We start from the raw sequence: 23,078 nt of genomic DNA, 5'->3' as shown, positions 1-23,078 counted from the left end.
AAGCTGTTCTTCCTTCCTGAAACAGCAAAATGTAATGATTCTGGTACTGGGAGCAGTGTGAGCATGTTACCAGGGTGCTCCATGCAGGCTTAGTGTGAATCCTGCTTCTAGCTACTCAGACATATGCAGTGCTATTGCTAGGTCCATGTGTGGTCAGGTCAGACAGCTGGCCACCGTCACTGAAATGCCAAATTGATGCTGGGAAATGGAGGAGCAAAGGGATGCACCACCCAAAGAGCAAGGCAGAAACACAGAGGTCACGGTGCATGTTGGGAAGCCCTCTGCAAAAGGCACAGTCTGTGTGGAGGAGAAAGGAGCTAAAACAAGGTTAGGAAGGTTGTTTGGGAGCAAGATCAAGGACAGACAAAGGATGCGGAGAAGAAACTTGGATTGAGGTCAGACAACCTTGATACATATGGTCATGTAAGAGGCAGCATTGGGTACCAGGTCCAGAAAAGAAGTAGGGTTATGAAGAATAACGCCACCACCAGGAACAAGAATCAGAACTATCCAATGTAAACTAGTTTTTCAGATCTCTCTCTTGGTTTCTGGTCCACAGTCAGAATCGCCTCCAAATAATGACCCATCCTATCTTAAGCTATGTATCTATGAAAGGTGAGTTTAGCTAGCCTCTGACGTCTAGCTCTTTTCTGTTGTCTGTAGAGGAAACTCATGGCTAGTTCAGATTAGACACTTAAATTTTGAATGGTTAAAGTTAGCTGATGTGAATTACACTGTTAAGGTTTGGTGGCCACTAGTTCATCTGGATTTGAATCGTACTGTGATAATACATTAAAATATTATCTTGAGGAAAAAAGGAACTGAATGAAAGGGTTGATGAAATCTGCATTCTTTTGGAGATACATGTTCAGCCCAGCCTGCTGAACATCAGTAGTTTTGGAGTTCCTGTGTACATTTAAAAGTTCTATTACGTTGTCACTAGAGAGTACAGTCACTGGTGAGTTTTAAGGTCAGGCACTACCACAGTTTTGGGATACGACATAAGCAATAGAAAAAAACAGTCATAAGAGCACACTAAAACAAGTATTGTTAGATAAATGCAGCATACTGTTGCTGCCAAGTATTCCTTTGTTATGCAATTTGTCATACTGCTTACAGCTAACTCATCAGCAGCATGTATCAACATATTCACAGTAGTTTTCCCAGCGAGGGTCAGGGCCTCTGGATTTCTTTAGAACTAGTTGGAAGTCAGTAATCCTGTCTCCTGGCTTTGGAGATAGAGGAAATTGTTATAAAATACAAATTAGCAGAAAACCTGTGGTATGTAGTTCTCTCACTTACCTTTAGTAAGCATGCAAGTTTCTCTGAGTATTTTTACTGATTATACTATATTTTTTATATGTTTTACAACTAAGCAAAACTGCATTGGTCTAACAGGGACATTTAGTCTCGAAAACCTACCTTGCCTATTGTCACCCACAGTCATACTGATCTGGAAGTCTGACTTCATTTATGCTGCTTCTTGTAATCATACACTCACGTTTAGAATTTGCCTGTCAATCTGCATCTGTCAGACTTCAGGCCCAGTTCATTTGTGTGTTTACATATAAGCTGGAACTTAACATAGTATGTGATTCACAGTCCACGGGCAAGTACGATGGAAGTTTCTAAGAGGTAAATACACTTTCATCATTTAAAGTAAAGACAGACTCCTTTACAAAAGCCCCTCCTTGTAGCTCAAATCTGTCAGGCAGAAGTCGTCCCTGGCTGACATCCCCGATAACTCGAACATTCAGAAATTCTTGAAACCGACACTACTAACTGTGCTGCTAAAAAGAGGACCCTTGTCTTCAGCTCACATGATATGCTAGCTGTGTCCGAAGTGTAGTATTTAATTGCATTTTCTTAATCTTTACCACTGTATTGCTAAGCTTTCTAATACTTTCAAAATACCAAATCTCAGGCTTATCCTAATTAAAGAATCTCAATTTAATCCATATTGCATGACAATTCAATTTGTTGATTGCTTTTTCTCCCCCCTCTTTGTGAAATTCCCGTCAAATGTATTAATTCAACATGATGAATCCTGTATTCAACCCACTGGAGTGAATAATTAAAATTAGCTGATAAAACTTTCAGCAGAATTACTTTGTGAAATTGCTGAACAGATGTGTCATTTTAATGAAAATCCACAGACAAGCGCCTTCCCCCCTCGGCAGGATAAAAATATTATCCCCACGGCACATACTTAATTTGGTGGTAAATACACTCCGAGCGATTGCTGGAAGGGAAGAAAAAGCAACTTGTCACACTTAGTAACTTGATTTTTCCCCAGCATGCAGTAACAGCTATCTACAGTAATTCATAGTGCTCTATTGTTGCTGCAAGTCCCAAAGAGAACTTATTAAAATGCAATAATCTCCTATTTAAACAGAAACAATAACCATTAAATTTCCTGTGGATCCAAAATTGAGCACAAGCCCCATCTGGTAAGAGTGATTAGAGGCCTGATGAGGGAATTTAATTTGCAACATTCAAAGACTAAATCTGAGCAGATCTTGTCACCTGGGACCGGAGTGCTGCTTGCTGTCTTCTTAAAAATCTCGACCTAAACTGGAAATGGAATGTAGAAGTGAAAATGTTACCCAGGGGCCAAGCTTGACAGGATTGTATTTCATTATGTGTCTCCATCAGGCTTAGAGAGCTGCGTGGAATTTCGGCTTTGGCTTGGTTGGGATATCTCCTCGACAGGGCATGCACAAAGGCTGTCGCATCCTGCGATGGTGAACGAATCATTAAAGGAGACTCCATCCTGCCCTTGGACCTCCCACTGCCTCATTTAGACACTTGCCCAAATGACACCAGCCTTTCTATCCCATTAGACAGAGCCAAGATAATTTTAGCATTGCCTACAACAAATAAGCATCTCCCAGATATGTTTGTTTCTGCTCCTGGCAAAACAACACTGGCATTAGACCTTATTACCGAGTCCACCTAATGGCATGCCACAGATCTCTTGTCATTTGGAACTTGCTTCCTGCACAGGCCAGCTGAGATGCACAATGTGCAGGTGCCTGCTGCAGAAATACAGGATCAAAACCTGCTGCTGCTTGGGTTTTTTGGTGTGTTTTTTTTTTTTCCCTGTTTATTTGGCTGGCTTGTCAGGTGGGGTTTTTATTTGTTCTAATTGTTAGATTTTGGTCAGCTAGTTCTGTGCCACAGCTGTCAGTTTATAAATTATTATAAGCTCCTAATTAAGAACCTGTTTCTAATGGCAAAGCTCTGGTTCACTGAAACATATGTTGCTAGGGAGATAGCTGTAAGCGGTAGAAGAAGGAAAATAGATGCATAATGCTTTTTCAGATTCAGAATTTCTTCTCACTCCCATTCCTAGTCTAAACTCCAAAGATTGATTTTTTGATTGGTGTTGTCTAATACAGCTTGTTTTCATTGTTATTTGGGGTTTGTTTGTTTTTTTTTTTTTGAAGACTACAATACTTACTGATGATGCTTCTAGGCAGAGTTTGGTTTTTCATTAGGTAAATGCAGCAGGACAAATATGATGGGTTATGCATGGTGCTGTGCATCCTGTTTCACTAGTCTTCCCCCAGTCTTGAGCTTGGACAGGATTACTTCTTGACTTAAGGCATTCTGAACCCCTGCATCCTTTGGCCACTCAGGCTGCCTGTTTGTTGGAAGTTCTGGTTGTAGTTGTAGGAAGGTGTGTGCTTACCATAGAAAATCTGAAATCTTAATTTGGAGAGTAGCTGTCACATAGGAATAACTGTTGACCTTGGTCAGTTACAGACCACTGACCACTGAGGTCATTATCAGCCTTCTGAGCAATCCAGTCCACAAGCTGTTAGTTGCCTTAACTATTGTGGATTACTTTTGCCTTTTGTTCTTGTGTAGAACAAATCCGTGCAGTTGTTCAAAAACTGGCTTTTTTTTTTTTTTTCTCTTTTTCTTTTCGGACTACCCACATTTAATAGCTACAGCATATAAGCCACCAGGATATTGTGAAGGGAGGACTCACGCAGGAAGTAATAAAAACACCCTGTGAACTGCTAAGTTAGCAATCCATTTGCACCTCTCCTGCAACAAGTCATTAAATTCAGAGTCCGCATGTCTCCAGCTGAGGGGAAAGAGCTGCATGACAGCATCACCAGGTGTCCCACTGTGACGCCGCACGTACATCAACTGCTGAGCTGTGACTTGGGGTGAAACAGAGTGATCCTGCAATATCTGATGATACCATTTCTCCTGTTCTAAGCTATTTTGTAATGCAGGATGTCAGGGTCATAGGAATATATTCTGGTGCCAGTTCGGGTTCTTTCTGCCTCTTAGTCCTGGACATTTTTAAAGGAGTTAGAAAAGATTTAAAGAAAAAGAGATAAAGAAAAAAATCTTAATTTGGTGACCATCATGTTTTCATGGGAATAGAAGTCCAAAAATGTGTTTCTGACTTCTCTGGCATGGTGTTTTACTAACTTACCTATGATGGTACCAGTTCTTTTCTTACTGCTCCAGGATGTATAGATCATCTTTCGTCTGCAAGTGGAGCTGACCCCTGTTAAAGAGCAAACACATATTCCATCGGTTCATTTTTTAAAGGCTTCTGGTAGTGATTCCGGGTATGTCCTTTTCCTGACCAGAAGTGTTCCCTCTTCGAAGTGTTCCCATGAGCCTTTGTGCCTCAGTCTTTGAAAACCCACCTACACTGCTGATGAATTTGGCCTATTGTCACCAGTCATCTTGAAACTAATTTTTCTTTTCCAGAGTATAAGGTCGCCAGTGAGACAAAACCTTCCGTGTGCGCTTTACTTGCACGTAATTGCTCCAAAGAGGGGAAGAAGTTCCCTAGATAAAAGCACTTACTACTTTCCTTGAAACTGTTTTCTGTAAATAAAACTCTTTCATCTTTGAACTTAAATATATTTCAAACCCAATTGAATTGCTTTTTTTTTTTTTTTTCCCCTCTTAGGCCTGGACCACTCTAAGTTTGGGGGGGGGGGGGGGGGGCGGGGAAAGACTTATTTAATAAGCCCCAAAGGTAATCAGAAAGAAGACAGCAAAATGAAACAACTCGTAAAATATTCTCTAACATCTTTAGGGAATACGTAATGCACACAAGGTCAGGGCTTTGTAATGGTAATTTAAGAGTTGTAGGAAGCGATCCATCATTTTAAAGAGCAACATTGCCATCCTTGACAAAAAGTTTATGTTTCGGAATCAACTTGAGTCCCTGCTCACCTCAAGAAAACAAATGTTGGCAGATCTTCTTGTAGGACATGATGAAGGAGATTTTCTATAATGTTATGCAAATGTCATGCTAAATTGTATGTAAGCATTGAGAAATGACAGGCAACTGTGGCTGTCCAGTTTTCTGGAAGGTACCGATGCTGTTTTGGGTAAGTTTTCTTTCTGGAGCAGACGTTCTGTGGAAATTACCCTTGACTGTACTCCATCGTTTGAAAGGTCACAGCGGTAGATACAAAATCCATAGGCAGTCGATTGCCTTCCACGTATTCAGCATTACTGCTCTTGCCTATTTTACCCTTAGGCATCTTTTATATCTTGCACAGATGGTCTCACTCAGCCCTAACAAAATGTTTTAAGCTGTTGCATAAATTAAAATAAGAGGCCCCGAAGTACAAAAGTGCAACTCTTTGGTAAGAAGCTGGGGGCGGGAGGGCCGGGGGGGAGTTGATAGGCAAGGAGAGAAAACACAACACAGAGTTCTGCTTCCCTTCCTGGTACATTCCTGACTCAGCTACAGTGTGCAGGTTAGTTGCAGGTATTTCCAGTAGGGCAAGGTAAAAGATAGAAGAACTAATGTGTAAGGTTGCAGGGAAGTGGACTTATTTACTATTTGCACATCATATCATAACCATGCACTGAAATAACAAGTGGGGCTGGTCAACTTTTTTGTGACACATTTTCCCTCTTAGAGAGGGTGGTCTGATCAAGTTCAGTGGATTGGGAAGGGAACTGAGAGGAATTGATTTGATATACGCTTTTATTGAAAGATTATATAAATGATAATCAGCCTTCAACCTTGTCATTTGCATTTGTTAAAATGAAGCTCCTCAGAAGCGTCTCACAGATAATTTTGAAATACTGGTTTTTATTTCCAACATGGGAAGGAAGGAGACACTGAAATGTCAGAACGTCCTGCTAGGTGGAATTCTATGTGCTGAGCTACTTTAGTAACGACCACAAGCATCAGCACTGATGGCCAAACTGCAATGGCTTATGTGTACAGACTTCTGAAAGATGCTGTGACCCGTTGAAACCAGGCTGGACATACCTGATAGTGGGATGCTGGAAAAAAGTGAGCTCCCGGGCTGTTATTTGCATTTAAAAGTCTTAGGACTACACCTGCTGTATAAAAAGCTGCATATGAGCAAACCATTGGCTGTTTGTATGTTTTTCTCTTTACTGAATGCATTTTTGTTTCTGTTTGAATTCAGCTTGCTATTGATGGTAAAATACTTCTATTCCAGGTTGTAGCTTGTGTACTGGCTTGCAAGTAAATTAAGCTAACTGGAGTAAAAGTGAAGCTTGGGGCCTGAAGGCTTCCCCTTGGCTACAAAGCCCATTGTATTACAGACGTATCTGTAGGGCTGTCTGCCTCTGCAATGCCCAGTGCAGCTGCCTGTCCCTGTGGTTCAGTCCTGATGCCTCAGGCTTCCAGCAAAGTTTATCCCCACTGTTTTCTTCGAATTTCTCAGTAGGTCTCAGCCTTCTGATTTACAGGTAAACTGTTCAAAAGATTTGTGTTACTGCATAACAGAGATGAAAATGCACATGGGTTTTATATGGTATTTATGACTGTTGGTGTCTTACCTGAAGATAAACAAGAGTTTGCAGCTCCCTAGGGGGAACCCCACCCAAAAAAACAATATAGGACTTCTTAAATTCAATGCCTTAACCTTATTTCACCTTTTGTTGGTGGTCTGGGGTAGAGGGTCACTCTGAATTCAGGAAGGCAGCTACCTTTTGCTTCGCTGAACTTCAGGTTTATCTGTGATGCTCAGATGCACTGCAGTATGATTCTCTAATTATCCATTAGCAGATTCAAGCTTAATCAAGTTGCTGCTTGGGTGACTTCCACAGTGCACGAGGACCTTCCTGTAGGGAAAGTTAGCAATAGATAATATTTCAGTGATGAAGCTATTAGGTCAATGATCCTTTCTTGAGGTCTGTGACAATGCCTTGGGAGATGCGTTTGAAGGAACAACCTGGCAAACCACATGCAGCCTGATAAGCAGAGAATTTATCATCTTCATCGTGATCCATGGCTGTTCATAGATTCCCCATCTTCTCATTGGGGGATACTGGGGTGATGTAGTTAATGGTACTGAACAGCACCAGAAAACGCAACACAGCAGATGAGATGTCTTCCTCCTGTCAGTGCTCTTTCTATTAATACAGCCTGTACTGACTTTATGCCTTCCTGAGCATCCAGTGTGCAGCTGTGCTCAGGAGTGTGGTGGCTAGGCTGGAGTACACTGGGCAGATGTACTCGTTTGCCAGGATCCTTTCCTTGTTTGTGTTTCCAGCACTTCTCGCCCCCTGAAGAATTAGGACCAAAGGTGGTGTGTAGTAGCTTCCTGTGCTGGGGGTAGGAGCTGGGGAAGTGAATGGTACCAGGATTGGTAACTCGTGTTCTGCTGGTGAGGCTCACAACCCAATGTACAACCCCTGGGGAGAAGAAGGAAGTATATTACAGGCATGACTCTGTCCAATCTGGACAGAAGTGTCTCCCTGAGCACAGCCAATGTTTTGTCCTATGTAACAAACAGCAGTGTGCCCAGGGTCCCTCCAACATGCGCTGAGGACTTGTCTTGTTCCTGCAACTCTCATCCGCCTCTAGTGCTTCTTCTCACCCATGTAGTTCTCATCTATACTCTGAGCCAAGTCCTGCCAAGTGCCTTGCTCCCCCAGGGTATCAGTAGCCCTTCGTGGGGTGTGACCCTGATTAGGGATATGGTTTAGTGGGTGATATTGGTGGTGGGGGGATGGTTGGACCAGATGATCTTGGAGGTCTTTTCCAACCTTAATAATTCTATGATTCTATGACCTCCAGCTCAATTTGCAGGTGGATGGGCAAAGGCTGCCACATGCGGACTGGCGAGGCTGAGGCAGATAGTTGCTGAGGACATGACACTGCCCAGTCACTGGCCTGGAAAAGTTAGGGACCAGAATGCGTCTCTGTCACTAATGGGGACAGAACATGCCCTGGCATGAGCCACATGCTCTCCCTGCCTCATAGCTTGTTTATCAGGGAGACAGTACAACAATTGCATAATGCCATTCCTTTTCTCCAGTTCAGAGATTCACACACACACACCCTCCCCCACCAAAATAAAATAAGCAAAATAGTAGGCTAGGTCTTGGAGAGGTCTAGGGCTTGTGACTGCTGTTTGTTACTGAATCCTGTCACCTTTACCTGTAACAACAGACTTCTGGTATTGCAAGTTCTTGACTTTGGCTTCTGTCTCTGATGCTGGTCTGCAGGATGACTGCCGTTACATCATGACATATATCATAGTTTCTGCATCTGTTAAGATGTATAGATAGAAAGCAGTATAGAAGCACTAGGCATTATGCATTAGTCACTGTCGGTACTTCTGACAGTAAAAACTAATAAATAGGAACACAGATTTTTATAGGTTGTGGAGTACTGCAAGGTGAGTTCTGAAATAAATAGAGTTTAGCATGGCTGTAACGTTAACCACCTCCTTCATTCCCATCTTGCAGAGTTGTCTCTGTTTGCTCAGTAGTGTCCTCACCATTTTCACAGGAAGAGAGGAAAAGAGTAGTTGCACCTGGAATGTTTTTTTGTTTATTGGCTAGAATTAGGTTTTGACAATTGATTCTGTAACCGTATTTTGATGTAAGATATGTTGATTTCGCCTTGGATATTGTGGTAACTGTTTTCTTCAACTTCTTTAACTGAGAATATTTCTGTGCTTAGTGGATGTAAAACTCAAGGTGACCATTTCTATTTTCATGTCTGCTCTCCCTCTAGGCTAGGCTTTCCAGTCTTCTTTTCAGCCAGTTAAGGGGGAGAAGAAATAGTGTTCTCCTTCAGCCAGTTAGACGATGTGTATCATAGCAGTCAGTTACGTTTAGTCACTTAATGAAGTATGTTTTGCCAGTTGACAAAGGGGTTGATTAGCAGACAAAGAATTTGAATCCAAAAGGGACAAAGAAAGCAACCTTGGCTGTATTATTAAAGAAGCATTTTACAGACAAAATCTAGATGTTAGAATATTATAATACCTAAGCTACAGCCATTACTAGGCTGCAATCATTTTTAAAAGGGACAGTCCCCTTTTTACAAGATTTTGACGCTATTTCATAGCATTTTGTTTAACAGCATCTTGTGTAAAACTTCAGCTGGCTTAAATCACACACACAAAAATGGTATTTCTTGTGTATCGGTGGGGCTTTTTGTTACAGTTTTTCAAACTATGGGGTAATGCATGTGTAGAAAGCTAATGATGTGGTCTCTAGGTGTTGCTTTACTATACAGAGTACTGATAATGAGCTTCGAGTAATAGGGTATGAGTCCCAGAAGATGAATTCTGATTACCTTTGTGGTATTGTCCCCTGTATGCCCCTTCTTCCTTGATGTTTCTGTAAAGAACATTTGGATTTTGATGAGGGTATTACGTATTTGACTTTTAATTAGATTTGCAGTATGTTGTGTTAATAAACTGTGACTCTGTGGTTGTTTTGTTTTGTTTTCGATTTCTTAAAGTATATGTTCATTGAATCATATGACGGCAAGCAGCAGTTGAAACGTCTTGCTGCTCTGTGTATAAAGCTTATATTTATTGGTCCAGAGAGGGCAAATTTTGTCCCATACTCAATAATAATCGGTAAACAGTACTTAAATTGTACAGAGACTAGCAAACTGCAGCATACTGTGAAAGTGCAGAGAGATATCCTCTAAGGAAATAGCATGATAGATCTTAAATAATACCTTGTAGTCATGGGCTATGCCATTATAGGCACTAAAATTAAATATACAGCTTCCCTAAACAGCAGGTTGTCTTTCCCAGTGCCCCCTTTTAATAAAAACTCTGGGACTTTCTCATGTTGACAGGTCAAATATAGCCTTTTTATAATCTCCATGTTTTATCACATTTGGGGTTCTTTTTGAAATTTGTTTTCCTTGTACTCACTCATTTTCCACTAAATCATTTCCTTGTTACTGAGTACTTTTAATTGAAATTTAAAAAACAAAATTAAAGCCCAATCTTTTGCCAAATCTCATCTAACATAAAGGCATTAAATTTACTGCTGGTTTGTAGCTCTGACTCATGTTGCCAGTATCCTCGCTTCTGTTTTGTTTTGTTTAGCAGACTGCTACGCCAATTTAATAAACATGCTGTTATATATTCTGTTGTAATTTAGCTGCCATTTTGCTTCAGCTAGACATGGATTGGTTATGGCAGGGCTGTAATGCGTTGTCAGCACAGGTTACTCACTACTTGTTGGTGGTGGCCGAACATTGTCTGAGACAGTGTCATTGCAAAAATGTTTGACAATGTTGATGCTGTAGTTGTGCTGAGCAATAACAACTGCAGAGGTTGAGGAAGGGCATGCGGGAGCGGCTGCTCTGAGGGCAGCGATGAAGAGGGAATGCTAAAACAGAGCAGCAGGACATGTCATCAGGGAAAAGTTTGTTTATCCGTTATTTTTGCTCCCTCTTGTTGTTCTTGTTTGATTTTTCCCATTAATTAACTACTACGGAAAGGTACCATATTGATTGTCCTGAGGACACAAGTCCCCAGAAAAGCTGGTGACAGATGTGCAGACTGTGTTTGTCCCTGCAGGGGCCAGGCTCTGGTCAGCTCTTGGCCTCTTGGCTGAGACTGCCACCACTGGATTTGGTGGCAATCTTTCTGATGCATAAACCCAGTTCCCTTGGAAACTCAGTTAAACCAACAAACTTTGGCCACATAGGTCGCTATAAGATGATTTTGCTTTTCAAAGATTATCAGCTTGGGATGAGCTTTAATACTTAATGAAGAGGCAAAAAGCTCAATTTTGCAGTGCGGATCATTTAAGCCATCCAGTCCTTTCATAAGGTCAGGGTCACTTAAGATTCTACTAAATCAGAGTGTTTCGTGTGATAGCAATGGTTTGCTGTTTAAATTCTATTTCTTACACTATTTTAAGCTTTTTGCAGGTTCTCTTTTGTTTTAGAGAAGAATTAAAGTTTCAAAAAAAAAAATCTTTTTCAAAATCTTCATACTTCTTTTGAGGAGACGGAAAAGGGAAAGAGGTTATTTGGGAGTCCTCCATAGCCATTAAAAAATAAATAAATTACATTTGTATTCTGCTGCTTACTTAAATTAGAGCAAAATAGATAAGAGAAGCCCAACTTGGCTTTCACTAAACCCTTGAGTTAAATAATCTTAACTGTCAAAATGAGTAACTGACAGTGGGATCTGGGCCTTCATGCAGCACATTCTGGTACTTTATTAATACATGGTATTTTGTTGTTGAGGGCCTTTTTGCATTTATTTGTCTTTAATAAATCTGGAAGCAACCTCACATATTAGAGACTGTCTACTGTCCCTTGGTTTAGGGCCTTGTGTCATAGACATAGCAAGATTAATTATAGCCCAGCTTGCTTTCCGCAAAACCTAGATCTGTTTACTCTTTCATTTTCCTCTGAGACAACAGTCAGCCTTTTCCCGTCCTTTTATATGAAATTTTAGGTATGGTATTGAAAGTCATGCATTTATTTCCTTTGTGCGTCCTGTCTCTGACAGTGCTCCTTTGCAGTTTTTAGGAGTCCCTGTTCCAGGTGTTTCCAAACGCAGGTGGTCACCAACATGAGGACAGCCACAACTTTAACACATAATGAAGAAAGCTGGTCTTTGGGGACTCTGATGGAGACAGTGTGAGGTGAATAATAATAAAAAAAAAAAAGTCTAATTGGCTTTTGCAGATTAAATTTATCACTGCAGCTTTAAAGTCTGAGAAGACTAGCATTTGGTGTCTGGCTCCGAGGCACCCGGCCTCCTGTTGTTTGACTTGGGCTGCAGTGAGGCCTGAGAGAACTCAGCCACCAACGCTGACTGTAAGAAGGGCTGGGGGAGAAGACAGAGGGTGAGTGGAGGTGCTGGGGGTATTTGGGGTGGGGGCTCAGCTGGGAGAGGAGGAGGCCATAGTGAGAGGAGAGGCTCGTACCTCCACCCTCTGGGGAGACCCTCCCAGCTGAGGCGCATGGTGCGGTGGTTGTGCAGTGGCTGGTAGATGGGAATACGCCTGTCTGAGGGGAGAGGAGGACGGGGCGGGGAGCATGGGTCTCTTGGGAGGCCAAAATTAAAAGCTGAGTGTTTTTACTTCTGTGTTTAGTTTGTGGATTGTGGCAATAGGGTTAGATGTTACTGCTGCAGGGTGAGGAGGCATCGTGGGGAAGACCCTCACAGGGCACAGGAGGAGACGTGCCAGCAGCCTGTAGGGCCGAGGCATGCTGTGGCTGACAGAAATGCCTCCTGCCCGGTTCTTCCCCCCACAGAGAGTACTGGAAAGTAATAATCTTTCCTTTCCTTGCTGCCAACGTATGTGGTTTGCTGCACTTCACTGATGGGAACATTTCCTTCCACATGAAAGGGACTACTCGCACACACAAAATGAAACACCAACTCGTGCGTTTTCAAATAAAGGGGTGTTTAAGGCTGGATTTCTAATGTAACAAGACAGTTGTCAGGCATCAGCTTGATCATCTTCTCAGGTAGTTTGTTTCATTAGACTTGGACATGCAGCACTCCAAGCGCTGTGGTGTTAATATATCTCCCATGGCTGTGCAGTGGGATCTTTTGCTTCCCGCAGGCCTGTGAGGGGGTGCAGGGGAACAGGATCTGTCCCCCACATGTGCCATCACCCCTGCCAAAGCTTACAACAAAAAGTTTTTTCTGCACTTTGGATCCCATTGCAGGCTGATGGCATCAGAAAAGAGATGTGCAGTTGAACTGACAATCAGTGATTGGCATCATGCATAACTCATTATTGTGTCAAGGATTTGGCATGTCCATGGAGAGGAAACCATGTGTGTTGTGTTGACACCGAGCTTAATTCATATCCTACCGGTGGTTATGCCAAATCCTTATCTCATTGGTGCTCATGCCAGATTGCTTGCTTGCGTGCCAGATTCTTGTCAGAGTAATGAGTTATGCCTAATACCAATCATTCTGTGGCAGCTGCCGCCTGGTGTAGCCATTTTCTACAGTTGGGATTTTGAGCAAAATGGCCGAGTTTTCTTGCAGTGTAAGGAGCATGGCAGGAGATCTCCAATGGGGTCATGAAATGGAAAAGGTTTAAACAGCTTACAAATGGTATGCCAAATTTTCTGCCAACTTTCTTGAAAAATGTATTTCTCTCTTCTATTCTCTCCCCAAAGCATACCCCCCCTCCCCAATACGTTCATTACCTTTCTGCTTTTAAGATCTTCAAAATCACATTTGTGGATGTGTCGTTCTAAGCAGTTTTGTCTTTCTGTCATCTTCTCCCTTATTAATGCAACAAAATTTTGTAGACAGCTCTGACTCTTACTAACAAGGGTTTCATCTGCAATCCTTATACAGGCACAGGTCTGTGTATCAGCCTACCACAGCTCATGGTTTCAGCAGTTAGTCTTGCCAGGAGATTGTCAAGGGAGATGTGCTATCTCCCTGCTGAAAATAACCCATTAACTCTCTTATATTATAGAAGGTAGGAGGAACTTGGAAGGAAAGAAGAGCTCACATGCATTTTTTACTTTTCCCTATGGGAGGAGTCCAGGTTGCCACCAAAGCTGGAGAGAACATTTGAGCTGATATTTAACTTATAATTGAGTTCTTTGTTGTGAGAACCGAATACTATGAGAAAGGAAAGGGAAGACTTCCACAGGGTACTGCGTATCCATAAAGGGAGGAGAGTATAGAGTATCTCCTGTTCACCTCTTTGACTCAAATGGGTAGTTTACTGGAATAAAGACAGCAAGAAAGGGCTGAATGTCCAGTAGTTCACATTTGCTTCAAAATCAAAAGGCTCCAAAACTACCTTGGTATTCTGAGTTGCTTGGGTATGAAAGTTTATACCCAGATAATTTCAAGTGTAGGTTGGAAAAAAAAAAAAAAAGGGATTGTAATTACCCTTATCCTGGTCATCATTTGTTCTCAAACCACATCCAAATAGCAATGCTTAAAAGTAAGTTATTCATAATCATGTTGTTTAAGCTGCGTTACTGTTTTGTATCCAGTCTGTTGATTTTTCTGGATTCTTGTGCATGAGGCTTTTTCATTAGTGTGTTTTATGGAAAACAAAACCCATAGTGGGATCATAAAATATTGTACTTACAAAAGCTCCTTAATTTTCTGCTTTTAATAGAAAAATAAATGCACCTGGGCTGACAGTTAGGATACCAAGATTTTCTTAATTTAATTTGAAGCAGCTGAAGAACTTTACTTTGGATATCAGCAAAAATGAGGGCCAAACTCAGGTATAGTGTATTGGGTACAAATTATTTGGTTTCTGTAGAATTACTTGAGTTTACATAAGAGCCACTGTAGTTGGTCACTTTAAATATACACACCTTTGCATTTCTTTAATAAATCAATTGCTTACAAACTCTGGGAGACTGACATTCCCTGGGATGGACTATGTGGTGTTCTAAACCTGAGAAGTATTTTATGTGGTGTGAGGGTACTTTTCATTAGTGTAGCAAGCTCGTGTGCCAGTCAGTAGCGCTAAAAGAGGTGAAAGACAGTTATAGAACAGAGCCATGTTGAAAAGAATATAAAAATTGCTGTTGAAAATAGAACTTCTCTGTTGAAAAATCTCCCTTGTGATGAGCTGGTCAATCACTGTCAGGGCCAAAATGGGCTCTTGGTATGCAACCCCTTCACTGCTGTTACAGTCACACTTGATATGAAATATTTTCAGTGGGACAACCAAGTGGTTGTGGTACATCCCTAAAGTTACTTTTGCTTCCTAGGGGCTGCGATATCCAGCTAGCCCTCAATTCTGATGAATATTTATACAACATAAATGGGAAAATCGGTGGGTTCCCTTGGTGGAAACGTGATATTGGTATTTTTTTAAATAAACTTAAATAAGGTCAGAATTTTTTATCCTCTAGAGAAAATTTCACGTCTGATTAAATAGTTTACATAAACTTAATCTTTTTCTGCTAGATGCATTATAATCTCAGATATTATTCATGTAGCTATTCCTCTGTGAACCATAAAATGTTCATTTCTTCAAAATGAATATGAAGCTCAAAGCATTAGTGGTCTTAAGAGCATAAAAAGTTTATTGCTTTGTGCTTAACATTTTTCAAGTAACTTTAGAAAGCTGAACAAATTTTGCATTTAGATTAATGGAAGATGTTTTCCATTTGAAGGAACTAGCAAGGGAGCAGCAATAACAAAAATCCCCCAAGGTTAAAAATGTAGTGCTTTTGATTTTTACCAGAACTGTGTTAGCAGAACAATCATTTCTCAGCATGGAAAGGTAACATAATTGGTCTATACAGTGGCAATATAGAAAACGAGTATGCTTCAGAGAAAGCTAATATGGCTCTACTTAATAATTTCCTTCAAGAGCTTGAATTTGAATGTATATTTCACCCAGCTTGAGGCAAACAATTTGTACCCATAAGTTCTAGTGGAAGTTACCAGGGGGTCATGCAATTTATTTTAGTTCTTGAAGTTTTCAGAACTGCAGACCTAAATGCACATTCACTTGCATTGTTTCACCAGTAATTTGATCCAATTGGGCAACATTTTCCTTCTGCTCTATTATGTTAGCTCTAGTGAAAAAAAAACAACCCTCTCATGAAATATTGTGAAAGAAAAGTTTTCTTGGAAGAGAAACTACTTCTCAGATTTATACTACTAGCTTCTTCCAGAATTTGTCAGACCCTTTCATTTCCTAGCACCTGAAACCTGCTGTGTTAGTTTCCTACAAACTGATGTTACAGTGCAAATCCACTTTCCTTTCCAGTTTTATTTGTAGAGTCTCTGATTGAGGAAAATAGCTTTCTTCAGAACAGACTAAAACATGTATTTACATTTAAACACTGGACAGTGGTTCTTTCCACTGCCAACTACAGCCTGGTTTCTGTGTTCATAAAACCCAGCAGCTGAGTTCCATGTACAGAACTGTGGCTGGTTAACCTCTAGACTTTTAAGGCAGGTACACTTTTTTCTATTGTACTGAAGTACTAGCTTACCTTTCCAGTTGTGCCTGAAATACTTATTTATTTTTTTATTTTGGTGGGATGATGCTTTGATTTGTAGAAAAGAATTTTTGGCCTTCTTTAACATGCCCATGTTCTTATAGCTGATGATATCTTTTAAGATGGTTTTGATAGACCACTTATATACCTCCTCAGCCAAGACAACAAATGCTGCGATGTTATTTTTATGTAATTCTTCTCATCTGTTACAGTTCTAGAAATCCATCCTATACTTTTGAAGCCAACCTAAGTTTGACTATTGACTTTATTGAAAGCCACTCTACTTTTTTTTTTTCTTTGATGCCAAGTGTACCTCAACAAATCTTACAGGTACAAGGTAGAATATCAAATAAATCCATCCCTCCAGTGATAATCACCAAAAACTAATGTCTCTTACTTCTATAGCCAGGGACAGTCTTGGTGGAAATCTGCCTTTGGGAAATAATATTTTTTCCTTCCTTGGTTCTTCAAGGTTATATGATCTATCCTTACTATAACTGTGCAGCCATTTGTTAGCAAATGAATTTTTAGAGCCATGATTTGGTCAGTTTACTGCGATGAGGTAAGGGGATCCTTTTCCCTTTAAGAGGCCATGATCAGAAAAACATGGCCTGAATTTCGTTAGCAGTGTGACAATGAGGGAGATAAGTAGATGTGACAGTTATGAATGACGTACTGTCATGCACTTCTGCGTTCTGACTCAGATAAATTGACACTGCTGTCAAACACAAGCTATGGAGAGTAGAGACCTCTGATGAACCTTCTAATATGGTAAATGGGAGTCTTAATTCTTCATTAACTGGAAAAAGGAGATTTGGCCATGTAATTTTCTCCTTGCTGCCTGTTTTAAAGATTCCAATAACCCAGCATTTACAGTTGACTAGGCAGGGATTGCTTTTTCCTATGCTAGCGACATGCAGGCTGTGAAATCTAAGGAAGCGCCGCTTAAACACAGACTTATTGCCTTGGTTATCTTTAATGACTTTGAAATGTATTGGCCTCATTATGGAACAGTGCAGTTATCAATTCCCCTAATTAGGTGATGTGGTCCCATAAGAAATTTAACATTAAAGTGCAAAAATGAGTTAGTGGCATCAATTGCTGGCAACCTGGGTGTTGGCACTGGATTTAAAGCAACGGTACTCTTTTTCTGTGTAGTTATTCTGCACCAGTCTTATTCATTCAAATATAAACAGTAATTTTTTTCAATTCATTTATTTGTGCCTATGTGAAGAGCTGTTTATTTATCTGAGAGTTTCTTTACTCACTGAAGCCCTTTTCCGTCGCAGGTGGCTGGTGTAAGTACTAGCAAACAATGAACTAGCTGGTGGACAGCGAACTCTCTCCATTTACAGGTCAGACTAGTTGGTAAAACTGCCAGTCCAACTTTTCGTTTGTAGTGGCTCTGTCAATCTGAAGATCTTGTAGCGATCCATAAGCATTAAATAAAAGGGAGTTTTGCACAGTCATACCACAGCAGCAAAGCTGGAAACAAAGCACGATAGCCAGAGCTCAGTAACCTTCCCAGGCTTTGTAATGCTGTTCCCACCTACTACTGCCTGAGGTTGCATCCCCTTTTCCACCATATTGAAAGGATTTCTGGTGGCCAGTTTGGAATAGGCATCTGCCTGTATTTTTGGGAGAAAAGGGGAGTCTGAGAAACCTTATTTTAATGTTGTCTAGTTTCTGCACACGCTTTGGTATGACTGTATACAAAAGCTTGTGCACAGTAGTTTATCTTGTTATCCTTCTCTGTAAGTTAAACAGTGCAATCCCGTAGTTTATTTCAACATGAAGATCTCTCTTTAATACAAGTTTATAAAGCTTGGTGATTGTAACGTATGGCAGGATAGTGTGTGCTCTTGTTAACATGAGGAGGATATCTGTGTGAATCCATCAGGAGAGCTATTTAAATAGGAGTTTTTTGTGCACTCTTGAATAAGTAGTTCCAAAGATAACTAAAATGTTAGATTTACAAACCACAAGTGGTCACAAGCCCAGTGTTGGAGTAGAATTTCTGTCTGGTTAGACAAGCAGTAAGCCAAGGCCGCAAACATCACACATAAGCATGTACCTCATTAAGAGGTGATTCTGCTTCTTTGTTCCTGGGCATCTGCTTAGGCTAAACGTGCTGAGAAATCTCTACCCCTGCGGCTTGGTAGGAGCTGATGGCACACAAAGGCAAAAGGAAGAGAAGTAAAACATCAAGCATTGCTGTAAGTCAGGGGTGGCTCATCTGTTCTGCATCCTGTCCATCACCGAGTTCATGTCCCAAGTGGCTATCCCACGGCCAGCACCTGCTTGAGGACCTCCAGACACCTGCACCCGCCTCCTTCTCATTGAGAGCTTTAGACCCAGAGCAGCAGAACTGCAAAGGTGCAGCCGTGGCTGAATTTGGTCCCCACCCTGGCACATCAGTCCCGGAGAACTGCTCTTCCAGGTGTCAGCTGGAGCAAGGGCCCTGCACTTCAACGAGGAGACAAGAAAGTCTCTGCCTCAGAGGGCGATGGGGCAGATGTTTGTACTTGCTGTCAGGCTTGCTGCTTGATTTTTACTTCACACTCACAGATTTAGGAGGAGGTGAGATAGACTGTGGGAAGGAGGTTGCAGGCTTGGAGGAGCGTGCCAGCACTCTTGGCAGCACCTTTCATTGTGTCTAGCATCCCAGGTGTGGGGCTTACATCTCTAGAAAACCCCTGATGTAGCGCTGCATAGGTATTAGAAGGATCCATTATCAAACCTTTTTCAAGTCAGAAGGATAAACAGTTCTGGCATTGTGAAGAAGTGTAATGTGTATGTCAGTCAACAATTTTGTTCCCTCAGTGTGAGGCTCAAAGACAAGAAGATAAAACAAATTGCACTGAACAGGAAGGATATTTGTTGCAGTTGGCCATAAACAGAAAAGTACTGTGTACTGGCAGTGCAGCGAGATGTGCCTGGTTTATGGTCAGATTCATAACTTTACTGGTTTCAGTGGGTTTATTCAAGCCTGTTCCCCCATCTCCTCATGCAGCAAGTATAAAGAGACCTTGAATTACATTCACATTGCTCATCCTGCAGTCAGGTGCTAAAGCAGTGAGGTCGCGCTACAAGTACATTTCTTTGGTTGCTTTTAGAGGACAGGGCATTTGTTAAAGACTAAAGGCAAAGAGAACAGGGAATAGATGAATTCACTTTGTCTGCTTAGGCACCCAATTTGGGTGTTCTCAATTACACCTCAGCTCCTTTCCTTTTGCTGTGCACTGATACTGTTTTCCCCTTGAATCACAGTTAGATATTTCAAGCAGAGAGTGGATACAATCCTGCCACCCCTTCCATTGTGCACGTCTGGTATGGAGCTGATAGCAGGAATAGCAAGGGGAGACTGTGCTAATATATGTGTGTTTCTGGGCGTACCCAGTCTGCAGTGTCCTAGATAATTCAGTACTTGAGGAGTTAATACAGGGGCTCTTTTTCTGTTCAGCCATGCCATCGTGTCTCTGACTACTACAGATTGCAGAAGCTCCTCGTAGATGGAATGATTTGTTCTTTGTCCGTATGATGCCCTCCCCTGCAACATGTCTGAACACCTCCCGGCACCGTGTTAAACCCTGCGACTGACATCTACTAGGTGTAATATCTAGTTTATTCTCTCATCTTCTGTTCAGAAAGAAAAGCGTGTGCAGTATAGCTTCTTGCTTTAAATAAATAAACATGCACGCGCACATTCCCACAGTATTTGCTGCTGATGATGAGTATTTAGAGGAGTCATGTCAAGAGAGTGCTCCTTTTACTTAGACTGGGAGGAAAGAGGTAGGGGATAATTCTGGTTCCTGAGGGAGTCAATTTTGTTCTCTTGCATTAGCTTTCAAGATAATTTGTTTTTTAGTCTATTTTTTTTTTTTAACCTGTGGACAGGCCCTGTTCTAGCAGTGGTTATCAGCAAAGTATCTGAGAAGCAGAATGGTCCACTACTTCTAAATGAAGAAGAGAAAAAATATCAAATTCTTCTAATTTTATTCCCTTGCCCTGTTTCTCAGTGGAGTTTGCAATTTCCCTTCTCTGATGAGAATGATATTTTTCAATGATGAAATTTTGTACCTGATTATACTTGCACAGTCAATGCAAGACGAGGAGCAGGGGCAGGAGAAGGGCTACCTATCAATGCTGTATGTTGTTCACAAGTCAAAATGTTGACTGAAAAATATTGGACCACACTTAACCTTTGTTTAAGCGTAGCCTCCATGTTTTCTCCATAGTCCCAGGTGACAGCCCACATGTGCTGTGTGCAGAGCAGTGCAAGCTCCTAAACCACACATCTTATCCTCATCTCATGTGAAGTATTTCTGCATTGTTCTTATAGACAGGGAAAAGAGAGATGATAACTGTACTTCACAGTCCTACAAGCCCTTAGACCAAACATCTCCTTCAAAATAAACACTGTAGCTTTAATGCTGGCTGCTGTTTCCTTGAATGGAGTTACCCAATCTTTCATCAAAGAAACATATCTCCCATATCCCTGTCTTTAAAAACAGCAATTATGTGTAAATGCCTTCTGATTTATTTGAGCCAGGGCCACCGGCCAGTGTGAGTCACCACAATTTATTGCTAACCGTCACTTTTACATGATAGGTTTGTAACAAATATCTGCCGCATATTGTTAAATTAATCTTCCATTTAAAATTAATGGAGTTAGACTCCCCAGGTTCAATGTAATTTCGTGTTCACGGGCAGGGAGTGATGTGAGCTGCATACAAAATGAGCCGAGGCCAAACGCCCTAATCTTTCATCACCTTGAACCTAGTGACTAGGACGCCTTCTCAGCACCAACTAATGAGATTGAGCTTGCTTCTCTCCTGAGGACGCCAGCTCAAAGAAGCTTTTCTGCTCAGATACAGCAGGCTTCGTCTTATTTTAATAATTCCTCAGATATGACAAGCCTGATGTTATGTATGAAAGAGTCAGGCTTGAAAAAGAGATGAAATGAATTTTATATCATTACTTCAAAACCAAAACCGGCAAAAGGAAGTATGTCACAGTTAAAAATGCAGTAAGCATTTTAGCTATGAAATATTTTGAAAGTAAACAGGAGCCGTTCTTTCATTTATTATTATAATGCAGCCTCACCTTAGACTCATCTTCTGTAATTCTAGTCCCATTCATAAATTAATAACAATAATGTAGATGAAAGCAGCAGACTGTCCAATAAGCATGTGGATGGGACTATCAGAGAGGAGAGATTTAATTCCTAATGGAATATGCCATGCTATATTGCTGAGCTCTATCATTTCTCTTTGTGGGCATTTGTAGGAAATGAGCCTGTCTTTTATGCAATGGCAGACTGCAAATCCATCACATATTGTTCAAAAATAATTGAGTTGAATTGTATCAATGTACCTTTCTCTCTTTCCTTTATTGTGGCTTAAAAAAAAATAATAATTTTGGGTATATTTTAGTATTTATCAGTGTAGGAGACTAACAGCATTAGTTACATCTATACAAGGGTCTGTGCAACCATGAGTCGTGACTGTACCTTCAGCTTCACTGGTAGCCATACTGTCTTTGTTGCCCCTGCTGACCAACCAGTGTCCCTGGCTACTTTTATACCAATATGTGGTATAAAATATACCATATACTTTTTATATGTATGGCATAATAACCTGCTTCTGCATTCGCATCACAGAGATGTGGCCTTGCCACGCACGCGAGCCACGCAGTGGGAACAGGGTTCAGCAAGCCCTTTTCCCTTGCTGATGAGTTGTGCCATGGTGCCTGCTTCAAGGACCCTGTGCCAGGCAGAGAAGGATCATGGAATCATTCAGATTGGAAAAGACCTTGTAAGATCATACACTCCAACCTTTTACCTAGTTTAAAAAAAAGAAAAAAAAGATGATGAACTACTGTGAACTGTTCTCTACCTTGCATCTGATCTCTGGCTGTTGGATAGTAGATGCAGTGCTACCTCCTAGGAAGGAAGATGAGAAACATGGGATTTTTTTAATGTAGGGGATTGTGTTTTAGGAAGAAAGATGGGAGAAAGGTATTTCCACAAGCTATAGAAAGGAGCAGATCATAATATTTTCTAGTGTGTGTGGTGGGTAGGACAAATGACAGTAGGCTGTGAAGGTTTCAAAATCTTATTATTTTCATGTAAATGTGTGATTTAAAAATGTCTTGAACCATCTGAACAGCTGAAGAGAGTATCAGTGGTGATTTCTTTCCATTGTGCAATTGACTTAAAATGTTTATCAGTCTTCCTGGGGCAGTTTTCCATAACTGATTAGGCCTCGTGTCTTGTGCCACTTTCTATCAGTTGCAGCTATTCTGATTTCTGCCGAATCCTGACTCTGGCTAAACCAGTGAATATAGTATCAGTATCACGACTCTTCATTTGTGTGGTGGTTTTGTGGCTGAGGAAATGCTGACTATTTAAGTCATTTGGTAGAACTTCATCTTTTTTAACTTTTTTAAAGCTAGTTTTGAGGATTTGATCTTCTGCCTCTTTACGATCTCAACTGAGTGTTACCATAATGCCATACAGCTCCCAGCAGCTCTTTCAATTGCAGGCCTGTTGAAGCATCAAAAATTTCTCAGGGGGTTGTGTGTTTTTTGTCATGATGAAATATATGGATGTATACCCTCAGTATAGATACTTCATGTCCTTTCACAAAACATCTGAAACAGTGCTCCATGCTATGTGCAGTCACTGATTCTGACATCCGTATGTGTCTAATTTCCTCTTTCTCTACTTTATTGCTACCAGTTGCCCAGTTTTTCTTTCCCCTGAGATCCAACACTTGGGTAGAACAATAGGGTATGTTCTGGATGTATCTGGAAACCTGGACACGTCCCTTGGCCTGTTTATTAATCCACACTCACCCAAAGT

The 23,078-nt window shown here is 41.0% G+C and overlaps 1 protein-coding gene across 4 annotated transcripts in view; it reads left to right on the top strand.

The window, feature by feature from the left end:
* The window catches only part of AUTS2 (activator of transcription and developmental regulator AUTS2), a 762,050-nt gene that overhangs the window by 406,625 nt on the left and 332,347 nt on the right, over nt 1-23,078 (top strand). The window lies entirely within an intron of this gene.

Source organism: Cygnus atratus, chromosome 20 (genome assembly GCF_013377495.2).
Source record: "Cygnus atratus isolate AKBS03 ecotype Queensland, Australia chromosome 20, CAtr_DNAZoo_HiC_assembly, whole genome shotgun sequence".
Lineage (NCBI taxonomy): Eukaryota > Metazoa > Chordata > Aves > Anseriformes > Anatidae > Cygnus > Cygnus atratus.
This window is presented reverse-complemented; position numbering and strand designations above follow the sequence as displayed.